Below are 12,679 nucleotides of genomic sequence, written 5' to 3' on the forward strand. Positions count from 1 at the left end.
TACACCATCTATTTGATAGCATAAGTTTGGGAAAGGTAAATGGGTGGGAGGTTTCCTTAAAGAATGTGTACATTTCAATTTGCGCTGTTTGTCCTCCATACTTGTATAGGAAGATTCTCTTTCTTCTTTGCTAAAGAAATCTCTAAAATGGCTGCAGAGTGTGGGATTATTCAGATGTGCCATTTTGTCAGTATAAATACACTAGATCCTACCACCACTTGTTACCATGGGATCAGTTCAATTTGCTGGCTGTCGGTATCCCGGCGGTGAGGATACCGATGCCGGAATCCCACCACCCACTTTGCCCCACTCCATCCCCTTTCTGCCTGGTTCATCCTGCTACACTGTCTTAAGGGCCCCATACACTAGGCCGATTTTGCCCGATTTCAGCCCAATTCGGGCATTCGGCCCGATATATTGGGTGAACTCGGCCATTTTCGGGGTGCTTGAAAAGCCGATCTGATCCAATGCGCATTCCCGTGAGCATCGGCTCGGATCCCCCTAGATCCAACATATTTGCACTCGTAATATGTCGGATCCCGCAGTAAATAGATAGGATAGTAAAAGATACATCGTATGCAAAAAAATAACTGCATACGATATACAGGTTGAGTATCCCATATCCAAATATTCCGAAATACGGACTTTTTTGAGTGAGAGTGAGATAGTGAAATCTTTGTTTTTTGATGGCTCAATGTATACAAACTTTGCTTAATACACAAAGTTATAAAAAATATTGTATTAAATGACCTTCAGGCTGTGTGTATAAGGTGTATATGAAACGTAAATAAATTGTGTGAATGTAGACACACTTTGTTTAATGCACAAAGTTATAAAAAATATTGGCTAAAATTATCTTCAGGCTGTGTGTATAAGGTGTATATGAAACACAAATGCATTCTGTGCTTAGATTTAGGTCCCATCACCATGATATCTCATTATGGTATGCAATTATTCCAAAATACGGAAAAATCCGATATCCAAAATACCTCTGGTCCCAAGCATTTTGGATATGGGATACTCAACCTGTATCTAATACTATCTTACCAACGGGGAGGCTGCCGGGAGGTTGGACAAAATCTTATATGACATGACGGCCCGTCATGTCGTATAAGTGTATGGGGCCCTTTACCCTCCCCCTCTCATGGGTTCATCCCGCTGCCTCCCTCCCACAGTGGGAGACAATGGAGGTTCTATCTATCTATCTATCTATCTATCTATCTATCTATCTATCTATCTATCTATCTATCTATCTCTCTATCTATCTCTCTATCTATCTTGTATGTATGTATCTAATACATTAGCTCACAGAATACAATGGTACAAATGCAGGTTTGGCGTGAAGTAGAGGAGACTGCTGACAGCTGATACAAATGAGTTCTGTAATACAGCAGCAAGGAATACATTGTATTATTCTGGAAAACCTTTTGCTTTAATATCAGTTTAAACTATTATTCATATTATTTTTTTTCTTACATTTAAACAAAGTGATTGTATGCCATGGATCGATGAGGAGTATCAATTCATAAGTACCCAAGTTAGTATCAGTATTAATACCACTTAAGAGCTATTGCTTTGTCAGGGAGAATGAGCCAGGCAGCAGATTATATTGCCCTGGCACTTTGCTGTAATGGGATTTCCACCAATATCCAATACAGCCATCACTTAGAATGCAGGGCATGGCTGCTGGGGATCAATGGTGTTTCGCCTGCACTCGGGGCTGATGACATTACGTCTCAGAATGAATTGTATTACAAGTTGCAATCAATAGTGTTACTGCTTGCAGCTGATGGTGCCATCACACAGAATGGATGGGGTTACTGCTGGAAATCAATAGTGTTACACCGGTACTTAGCATTAAAAGTATTAGCACTTAGAATAGATTAAAAGGGTGATTGTTGTATACAAGCCATGCGACCTAACACTTGGAGAGAGGTTATGGGACAGAAGGTCATTGGAGCCATCTTAGCCAAGGTCACGTAAACACATCGCAGTGTGTAAAAGTTTAAAGGCTGGGTGACATGGATCGCTCCAACTGGTGAGCTACAACACCCAGCATGCGCTGCCAAGGCCTGTACTAGAGAGCCACAAGTGGGTCACTCCTGTTTTAACCCCTTACACACCGCTCTGAAGTCGAATAGCCTAGCATTGCTCACATAAAACTCCTTTCAATAAAAGCATTTCTTTTATCAGTTATTAATAGAGTCTACATATTACGTAGCTCTTTAGAGAGAATATTTAATCATTCCCTACATCCCTGCAGAGCCGGCCCTAACCAATATGATGCCCTAGGCAAGATTTTGGCTAGTGCCCCCTAGCACCACTGCTGGTTCTGCCTCTGACCTTGCACTTCTTTCCCAGAACCATCACCCCTCAGCCATAGCAGTCCTTATTTTGGTGTTTGTAGTTTGTACCCCCTATATTTTAAATAGGAACAGTTCGCACATTTGGCGCACAGCCCAAAAAGGGGTATGTTTTTGCTGGCAAGGGGCATGGCCACACAATAGTAACCCCAATTCCAAATACGCCACACAGTACTGCACTTTATTCACATTTGATCATGCGATAGTTTCCATAATTCATATTACATCCCACAGTAGTATCACTTTACCTTATAAACGTTACTCCTCACAGTAGAGCCCCTTATTCACATTACATCACACTGAATTGCTCCTTATTCACGTAACACTACACCCTATTGCTCTTTATTCACATTAGACGACACAGTAGTGCCCTTTCTATACGCAACATCACATAGAAGAGCACCTTAAACACATAATTCCACACAGTAATGCCCCTAACACATATGAGACACATTATTAATGTCCTTCTAAACATAATGTGCTTACACATTATGATGACAACCTTTATTAATGCCCTTTTACACATAATGTCCCTTACACATATGCCGCACATTATTAATGCCCTAATACACATAATGACACACATAGTGCCCCCTGCACATTTGCTGCACATTGTTAGTGCCCCTATACACATAATGACACATACAGTAGTACCCTGTTACACATACAGTATGCCACACATTATTAATGTCCTTAAACACATAATGACACACATAGTGCCCTTTACACATATGTTGCACATTATTAATGCATTTTTACATGACACACATAATGCTCCTTACACATATTCCGAACACTACTGCACAACCAACCCACTCACATGCACACAGCACTCACACTGCCACTAACACTGTGACCTCTGCCTCTGCTTGGATACAGATGTGTCCTCATAAATATTGCCTCAGTGCTAACGTCGGGCAAATTTTTTAATGAAAATGCATCTTATTTGCATTGTTATGTGGCTAGGATGCACAAGCAGCTTCTGCTGATTAAAATGATATACAGCATGCCTTTATACTGTGTGAGACTGTGGCTGTATCTGCATATGAATTGCTACACACAGAATATAGGCATGCCGCATATCATTTTAATCAGCAGAAGCTGCTGATGCCCCTGGGCATATCAAATGCCCTAGGCAATTGCCTAGTTTGCCTATAGCTATGGCCGGCTCTGCATCCCTGACCCAGTGGAGCGTACAATATAAATTCCTTACTACATACACACATACGCTAGGGTTACTTTTGTCAGATGTGACATGACCTATGGGGAAATCTTTCGTGTGTAAGCACAGGAAGGAAAATCCCACAAACATGAGGAGAACGTACAAACTCAACACATATAGGTAATTGATTTAAATTAAAAACCATAACACATGCATCACAAGGCAGTAGAAACTTGGAATCTGTATAGTTATCCTTGGATTTGAAGCCAAAAATACATTGCCATTGTATACTTTATGTGTTTTTAACACTAGAAAAAATGTCATATGTGGGCGGTGACTGGGAGGTGACCTGAAGTGAATGCAAAAGAATCTGTCTCCTAGGTGTGCTATGGGAACGTTGCAAGCGTACCATTGAAAGCAACTGCATTCTCAAACACATAGCCGCTTCCACAGAGGCCAAGTTCACACGGAGACACTCACCTGTCACAGGGCAGGTGTGTCAATAGTGCACACAATGGTGCGCCGATGGTGGACTCTCTAGAACCACTGGCGGTGTTACAGCATGCATGGATGCTAAAAGTGGGCAACTCAGTGCTCGCACATTCAAACACTCGCTAGTACACAAAGGAATGAATGAAACTGGGATATGGGCTTATCTGCATCAAGCACACTGCAATTGTTTCAAGAGATGGACCACCAACAATATTATAGTCTAGGAGATTGTTACTGAGGATCAAACAAAAGCCACATTTTAAAAACTGCTGTAAATGTGTATACAAAATAGCTGAACATCATAAGTAGAAGTAATGAGCCTTGAAAGTTGCATGCTGCAGGAACATTGCCACACTTGGGTGTGTTTGTTCTCTAAACCAATGACAAACAGATACAGGTACAATGCAGAAGGATGAAGATGGTATATAAGGTACAGTATATGTATAATAATAAATATAATGTCACAGAATACATTCCCCGATACGTCAATTTGTAACCACTGTCCAGGTTATTGTGAAGTCAGTACTTACTTGAGCATGCGTGACTTGGGTAACTAAACACAGACTTAGTTTTAAAAAAAAGCCACCTTGGGGTGAATTTACTAAGATGGGAGTTCTGTTTAAGATGGGGATGTTGCCCATAGCAACCTATCAGATTATAGGTATTATCTTCTAGAACAGGCATGTCCAAACTGCGGCCCTCCAGCTGTTGAGAAACTACACATCCCAGCATGCCCTGACACAGCTTTAGCATTCTCTGACAGCAAAACTGTGTCAGGGCATGCTGGGATATGTAGTTTCACAACAGCTGGAGGGCCGCAGTTTGGACATGCCTGTTCCAAAAGGTGCTAGATAAGTGAAAAGTACAATCAAACCCGCAGAAATATTAACACAATTAATCTTCAAGAACTTTCCACCTCACTCCAACAACTGCTTTCACCTATTTCTGCATTCACCTCTCCTGAGATGGCTGTATCACACCTGAACGGGACTCTAGAACTAGCCCTTGATGAAGTGGCTCCAGCTACCCATCACACTCCACGTAGGCCTAGATGTCAACCATGGCACTCCAAATTAACAAGACAACTACAAAAACTCACATGAAAACTTGAACGTCAGTGGCGTAAATCTCGTATTTCAAGTGACTTCCTTACATATAAGACTGTCTACCACTTTTATAGAAATGCCCTGGACACTGCCAAACAAACATATTTCCAAACTATTATCTCTGCTCAAGCCTCTAACCCCAAACGACTCTTTAATACAGTTAAATCACTTCTGAATCCTCCCTCACCTACCCCACCAGTCACTACAGGATCTTGCTTCCTACTTCAAGGAGAAGATTGATAAGATCCGAGATGAAATGGTATGCTCTTCGGCAGCCAGTGACCTGCTCCGTTTTTTTTACCTGAACCCTCTGGCACTCTCTCTTCATTTGATCCCACAAATGAAGATGAAGTATCATCACTCTTCTCATCCTGCTTCTCTGCTACTTCTCCTCTTGATCCTTTACCCTCACAAATAAGTAAAGCTCTGTCTCTGGTGCTCATCCCTACCTTAACTAACATCTGTAATCTCTCTCTCTCTCTCTACTGGTATTTTTCCTTCACTCTTCAAGCATGCAGTGATTACACCCATTAAAAAAAAACAAAATTCTGACCCTAATGCTCTCTCAAACTACCGCCCTATCTCTCAGCCCCCTTGTCTCTCTAAGCTACTTGAGAGACTTGCCTACACTCGACTTACACACTTTCTTAACTCACACACTTTATTGGACCCACTTCAGTCAGGCTTCCGTTCCCAACATTCCACAGAGACAGCACTGACTAAAGTGGTTAATGATTTGGTCACTACGAAGTCTAAAGGCCACTACTCACTACTTATTCTTCTAGATCTATCTGCTGCATTTGACACTGTAGACCACTCTCTTCTCATACAGACACTACAATCCCTAGGTCTTAAAGACACAGCCCTTTCTTGGTTCCTATCGTACCTATCTAATGCTCCTTCAGTGTTCGCTTCTCTGAATCTACAAACAATAACATGTAACACAAATATCTATGTAGTATGTACTGGTCAATCCACAGGCTATATGGATCGGATAAGAACCACAGATTGATTAAATTAAATTTTAATCTGAGAAAAATGACTCACAAAGCTTGACATATAAAAAGATTGAATAAAGAATTGACATATACAGATAGAGCCACGCTAATCGTGGCTCCGTCTGTGCCTGGGTGCGCCCGGCGAGGCAGACTGCCAGGATCGAATGAGGTGTGCGTGCATCGTAGACATGCACGCGCCCCATTCATAGTGACTGGGAGCATCTGTGTACGATCAGCGGAGGGCTAAGGCACAGGCGTGCCTAGGCACGTTGCTCACCCCCGCCTTCGAAGTAGCAGCGTGGCTCCATCTGTATATGATCTTAGGCAAATAAGTTTCTATAAAATAAAATGGATGAAACATAGAAAATGGTCTCACAAGAAATCTGAATGAACCTGAATGAAAGAGTTTCCAGATCAATTTTCCTATCAGGTAGGATTAAAAAAAAAACTGCTCTGCCTCACATTATATACTTGGCATGGGCTCTATCTAACCCCCCCCCCCCCCCTCCCTTCCTGCTCCTGGTTTCCTGTGTACATGCAAATTAGCTCCACCTGCCGGTCCTTCTGGCCACACACCTCACAGAGCTGCCCAGGAACGTTAGACACACCCCATCCTGCTCAGGAAGGTTTAAATTATATTATTGTCAGGGGACATTGATATATTTCTTACAAAGGTCTCCATGCAACCTTTATGTCCTCTCATAAACATGATATCTTTTCTTGATCTTTGTCTCTTTACCTCTGCATAGAATTCAGGCCAGAGGGTAAAGACCATAAACTTTTTTTTTACAAATAATTAGCTGCATCTGGACAACACAGGATAGGTCACCCTTAGGACACCAGGCTTGATAACTACAGGATATATAGAGCGGTATTCAAATGATATATCCTTTCTAAAGTGATCCCCGTTATCGTGCATATTGCGCCCATAGTAATCATGTTAAACTGTGTAAAGGGTTAGGGCGCCTCGCTACCCCGGTGGTAGCGAGCTGAAATGATAATACCACGCCCATCAGCAGAAACAGAACAGGTGCGAAAGGCAGTGAAAAGAATTGAATACCGCCCATAGTTTATATACACAACAAGGTTATAGGGAATTGAATAACTCATGATGGATTCAGCACTTAATCACAATATACAGTATAAACACAATTAGGGATGGACATCTATGTGTTTTTAATCATCTAGGGAAATCATTGATGGTTAAACCAACAATTCAGATCTTCGCATTCACATAGGAACAGGATAGCGGCTGCACAGGTACACTACTTACAAGAGAAGGGAATTTGCTATTGGAACGCCACCATTGGTGGTAAAACTATTTAGCATCAGGAGGAAACCACTGATGGTTTTGAACACTCACTGGATGATGGCCATCCCTAACCCAAATGCAATACAAGCAGAATACCAATGACGTTGTACTGCTTTAGTAAATTGACAGTTATGTTTCTAAATGGTCATCCCAAACAGGCTGCAGGGAATGTAATGACAGTGTCATGTTCAAAAAGTGTCGCCACTTAAATATCTTTGATACTGTTAAATAGCATTAGTGTCATTATTGTAATGATCAAAATTCCAATCTGTTCAAAGTGATCTCCTGTCCATTGGAAAAGCACTGATTACATCAATTGTAATACAATAATATTCATTCTTAAATAAGGAATTTCCTGGGTTTCATGTTATATTCATTTGTCAGATATGCCAGTGAAAAACAAGCGTCTACCGAAGAATCAACGGAGTAGAGTGAAATTTAAGCTTTACAAAACTGTAATGTGTATCCGCAGGGGCTTACCTCCTATTAGTTGCACAACAGATGTTTACTCAGAACATTCTAAACATCATTTGATGACATAATGGGACAACTGCATTTTCTATTTGTTTTACTACTTAATGAGGTTGGATCTCTACCCGTGAAGGTTTATTGCAGCATTTAGCATGATTGCAGAGGATACACTGACAGACTGAAAACAGAACACTGTAGCAATCCTGGGCAGAGTTTGTTGGATGTGAGAATGGGTCGTGTAATGCCTCAAATCCAGTAACATGTTACCCTCTTCAATCAAAAGACACCAGTGTTTCCAGGTTGTTCATTGTCTTCCTGCTGTTTGCGTTAAATAAAACAATGCAATGTTTAATGCAGGGGTGGTCCAATCGGAATCAGGGACGTGCGGTGAAGTAAATTTCTCAGGAGGCACTGGTTAGTACCAGAGCCAGATTTATACACAATGGCCCTCATTCCGAGTTGTTCGCTCGCTAGCTACTTTTAGCAGAAATGCAAACACAAAGCTGCCACCCTCTGGGAGTGTATCTTAGCATAGCAGAATTGCTAACGAAAGATTAGCAATTGCTAATGAAAGATTAGCAATTCTGCTAATATTAGCAGAATTGCTAATGAAAGCAATTTCCTTGCAGTTTCTGAGTAGCTCCAGACCTACTCCTAGATTGCGATCCCCTCAGTCCGTTTAGTTCCTGGTTTGACGTCACAAACATGCCCAGCGTCCGACCAGCCACTCATCCGTTACTCCTGCATTTTTACCTGGCATGCCTGCGTTTTTTAGCACACTCCCTGAAAACGGCCAGTTTCCGCCCAGAAACACCCTCTTCCTGTTAATCAGCAGAGCGATTGAAAAGCTTTGTTCGCCTGTGAGTAAAATAGCATAGTTTTGTGGAAATTTGCTTAGCGAGTGCGCCCTGAGATGCATACGCATGCGCAGAACTGCTGGTTTAGCCTATTAGCAATTCTGCTAAAATTAGCAGCGAGCGAACAAATCGGAATGAGGGCCAATATATGAGCCAAATGGTGCATTTGGGCATTATACACAGGGGCCATACCCTCCAACTGTACCTTTTTAATAGGTACAGTACCTTTTTTTTATGGTCTGTACCTATTTTTGGCTCTCCAAACTTCCATTGAAAGTATAGGAAAGGGGGCATGACCACGCCCCTTTTACCTGTGACCACGCCCCTTTTTCCAATTTGTTCCGCTTTATGTGTGCAAACTGGAAGGGACATGGTCACGCCCCCCTTTTACCTGTGACCATGCCCTTTTTCCAATTTGTACCGATTTTTGTGTGCAAACTGTTGGAGGGTATGAGGTGCATTGGTATAAATTCCTGGAAATTTTGTGGGTTTTGATCAGAGATGGGCGGAAAACATACACAGGCGAGGCACTGCCTCACCTGCCATAGACTTTTTACTCCAGAGATTTGACTATAAAAATTATTAGAATAATACAGAGAAGATATTTTTAACATATTCTTTGAATTTTTCATTTACTTTATACAGTAAAAACTGTTGCACAGACGTTAGTATGACAGGAAAGGCTCTGCCTCACCCCACCGCACGTCACTGATCGGAATACATTGGTAGAAACATAGAATGTGACAGCAGATAAGAACCACTTGGCCCATCTAGTCTGCCCCCTTTTTTATACTTTGGGCAGGGGCGTTTCTACAGAGGAGGGGCCCCGTGTGCACTTCCGGGTGGGCCCCCTCCTCTGCACAGCGCTGTAGACTCCGGCATTGTGCCGGAGTCTACTGTGCATGTGCAGGTCTCTGGAAACATGGCACCCACCATGATCCGGAGACCAATTTGGCTACCACGCATGCGCAGCGGCCATTTTGGCTGCAATTTTCAGCGCGATCACAGCTCCCGGCGCTGGACTCCGGAAAGGCAAGTATTAAAATGGGTGCAATGGGTGTGGTGTGGGCCCCACCTGGACCCAGAGGTCCGTGTGCACCGCACCCATTGCACCCATTATAGAAACGCCAATGCCTTTAGGTAATCTCAACCCTTGTGAACCTTTTTCAGGTATTACCCTTTTTGAGGTATTACCAGTGGCTGGGATCCCGGCTGTCATGATCCCGACAGCGGGATCCTGGCCACTAGTATGCCGGCAGCGGGGCGAGCGCTAGAAAGCCCCTTGCAGCATCGCTGCGCTCGCTACAGGTTCTTTTCTCCCTCTACAGGTGTTGTGGACACCCATAGAGGGAGAAAAGTCTGTGGTGGTGTGTTTACGGTGGCAGTATTGTGACCACCGGGATCAGGTGGTCTAGTGATTGCCTCCCTTCCAATCATTTTGTTATGTTTATGATGCTTACTTTTACATTTATAGGGGATTTCAATATAATTGCTGCACAATCTCCTACTAATGACAACTAATAGGACAATAATTGTCAAATACTGTATATCAAAAACATTTTTTAAAAATCTGACATGACCTATTACAAAGATCTTACCAGGCTCCCAAATGAAAAGCACAATGGAATAATCTGGAGCTATATAATATAATGTTAAGAAATAAAATAAAAATAAGGCTTTTACAAACTTTGTAAAAAGAAAAATTTGATCTTTTTCATCATCAAATACTCAAGGTTGATAAGAGGCTCTAAAGGTGGGTACACAGTCACTAGTAGATATATCTGCAGATCAATTGATCTGCAGATATATCTATGGACAGATCGGACAGTGTGTTGAGCATACACACTGCCCGATCCGTCGGGGTCTGACGTCATGAACTGGGCGGGCGTGTACACACGCCCGCCCAGGTCAGCTGTCAATCACCGCCAGCCGCCGCAGCATGTGTACGGGCGGTCGGCTGACCGCCGTACACACACAGCGATGCGCCAATATATCGGTAGATATATTGGCCGTTGGCTGTGCTGCGGGGCCGACGCAATACGTCTGTGAACGACGGAGTTCACAGACGTATCGGCCGTACACACTGGCCGACGGACCCGAGATATATCGGCTGTTCAAGAGAACGGCCGATATATCAGCCAGTGTGTACGGGCCTTAAGACCTCCGATTTGCTTCTCATGAATAAAGAGCAGCCATGATCATCACAAAGCTAGAGGCCTACTCATCCACGAGGGCCATAAGTTGTGGTAGTGAATACTCAAGTAGCGGAACAATTTCACATTGTTCCGGGGTGGGGCAGCTGCAACGAAAAGTAGTTGGCCCTGCAATCCATAACACTACTATCGAAGTAGCAGTGATACTTACCCCTGCCATGTCTGCCAAGGGTGCATGTGTAACCTAAGTTCATGCATGCGGATGGCTGCAGGTCTCGTAGTGTGGAGATGGCAGAGGGGTACGTCTTCACAACCCCGGACCACCTTTCCATAGGAAGGAGCGGGACTCCGTGAATCAATGCTATCTGAAGATGGCATTGGTTCCCGCAACCAAACTCCAAAGACTTTGTTTTCGAGTTTGCTGAATACTAGGCAGCCCCATCAGGCCCCTGATAATAAATTGGCCCAATACAAATATATGTGGAAACTATCATTTTCACATGTGTAACGGGCCGATAAGGAAAGATAAATAGGCCCCTACAGTATTAATGAAACTTTCCACTTCTCATATCAAAATTATTAAAGGGTTTCACCATAGGGAGAGCGGTTTAAATCCACATAAAAAAAGGCCTCAATCCAACCATCCTCTTCATTATATAACAAACACTGGGCCTAATTCAGACCTGATCGCAGCAGCAAAATTGTTCTCTAATGGGCAAAACCATGTGCACTGCAGGGGAGGCAGATGTAACGTGCAGAGAGAGTTAAGGGGGGTACTCACGGGAGAGATGTGTGCTGAGCGATCTTAACACAGACCGCTCAGCACACATCTCTCACCCCGCTCAGCACAGCGCGATGTGCTGAGCGAGGGGGAAAGCCGACGGGGGGCCGCTCACTTCACACAACGGTGAAGTGAGCGACCCGCTAGATTGAGCCTGCATGCAGCTCAATCTAGCATCGGCGATAGCGATGCGCGGGGCCGCGCATCGCTATCGTTGGAGGGCATACACACGGCAGATCCGTGCATAAAATCTAAGCAATCTAGCAAGATTGCTTAGATTTTAAGCACGGATCTCTCCGTGTGTACCCCCCTTTAGATTTGGGTGGGTTATTTTGTTTCTGTGCAGGGTAAATACTGGCTGCTTTATTTTTACACTGCAATTTAGATTTCAGTTTGAACACACCCCACCCAAATCTAACTCTCTCTGCACATGTTATATCTGCCTCACCTGCACTGCCCTTTGTTTTGCCCAATAGAGAACAATTTTGCTGCTGCGGTCAGGTCTGAATTAGGCCCATTGTCTCTCCAGATGCACTATTCATTAGTAATTTATTTTTAATGCTAAATTTTTAGGCTCAGTGATGGGGTTTAATACTCTCCAAGCTTATACGTTGTTCTGACATTCTGACAACATGCTTCTTACACCTAAGGAATTTGCATCTCTGAAACAGCAGCTATTGGTTGCTGGCAAAAATATATCAACTGAATAGTCTGCATATGTGTGGGTAGATTGCCTCAGCAGAGAGTGAATATTGGACTGCTGCAGAGTATTGCCCATTCTAGACTTATTTCAGTGATTTTCTCTGCTATAACCCAATGAAACGGCCTATTTGGCTGTTCTTGCAGTGCGCGCCTCACATGCAGCCATAATTACTATTTGTCACATATATTAACTGTACAGTATTTACTATTTACAGCACAAGAAAGCTGCCTTTACCTGGTACAGTTATATTTGCCTCAGAGTGTCACTTGAACAATGGTCCC

The 12,679-nt window shown here is 43.1% G+C and overlaps 1 protein-coding gene across 2 annotated transcripts in view; it reads right to left on the bottom strand.

The window, feature by feature from the left end:
• OLFM2 (olfactomedin 2) overlaps positions 1 to 12,679 on the bottom strand; it is a 502,740-nt gene that overhangs the window by 9,043 nt on the left and 481,018 nt on the right. The window lies entirely within an intron of this gene.

The sequence above is a fragment of the Pseudophryne corroboree genome, chromosome 6, assembly GCF_028390025.1.
Source record: "Pseudophryne corroboree isolate aPseCor3 chromosome 6, aPseCor3.hap2, whole genome shotgun sequence".
In the NCBI taxonomy this organism is placed as follows: Eukaryota; Metazoa; Chordata; class Amphibia; order Anura; family Myobatrachidae; genus Pseudophryne; species Pseudophryne corroboree.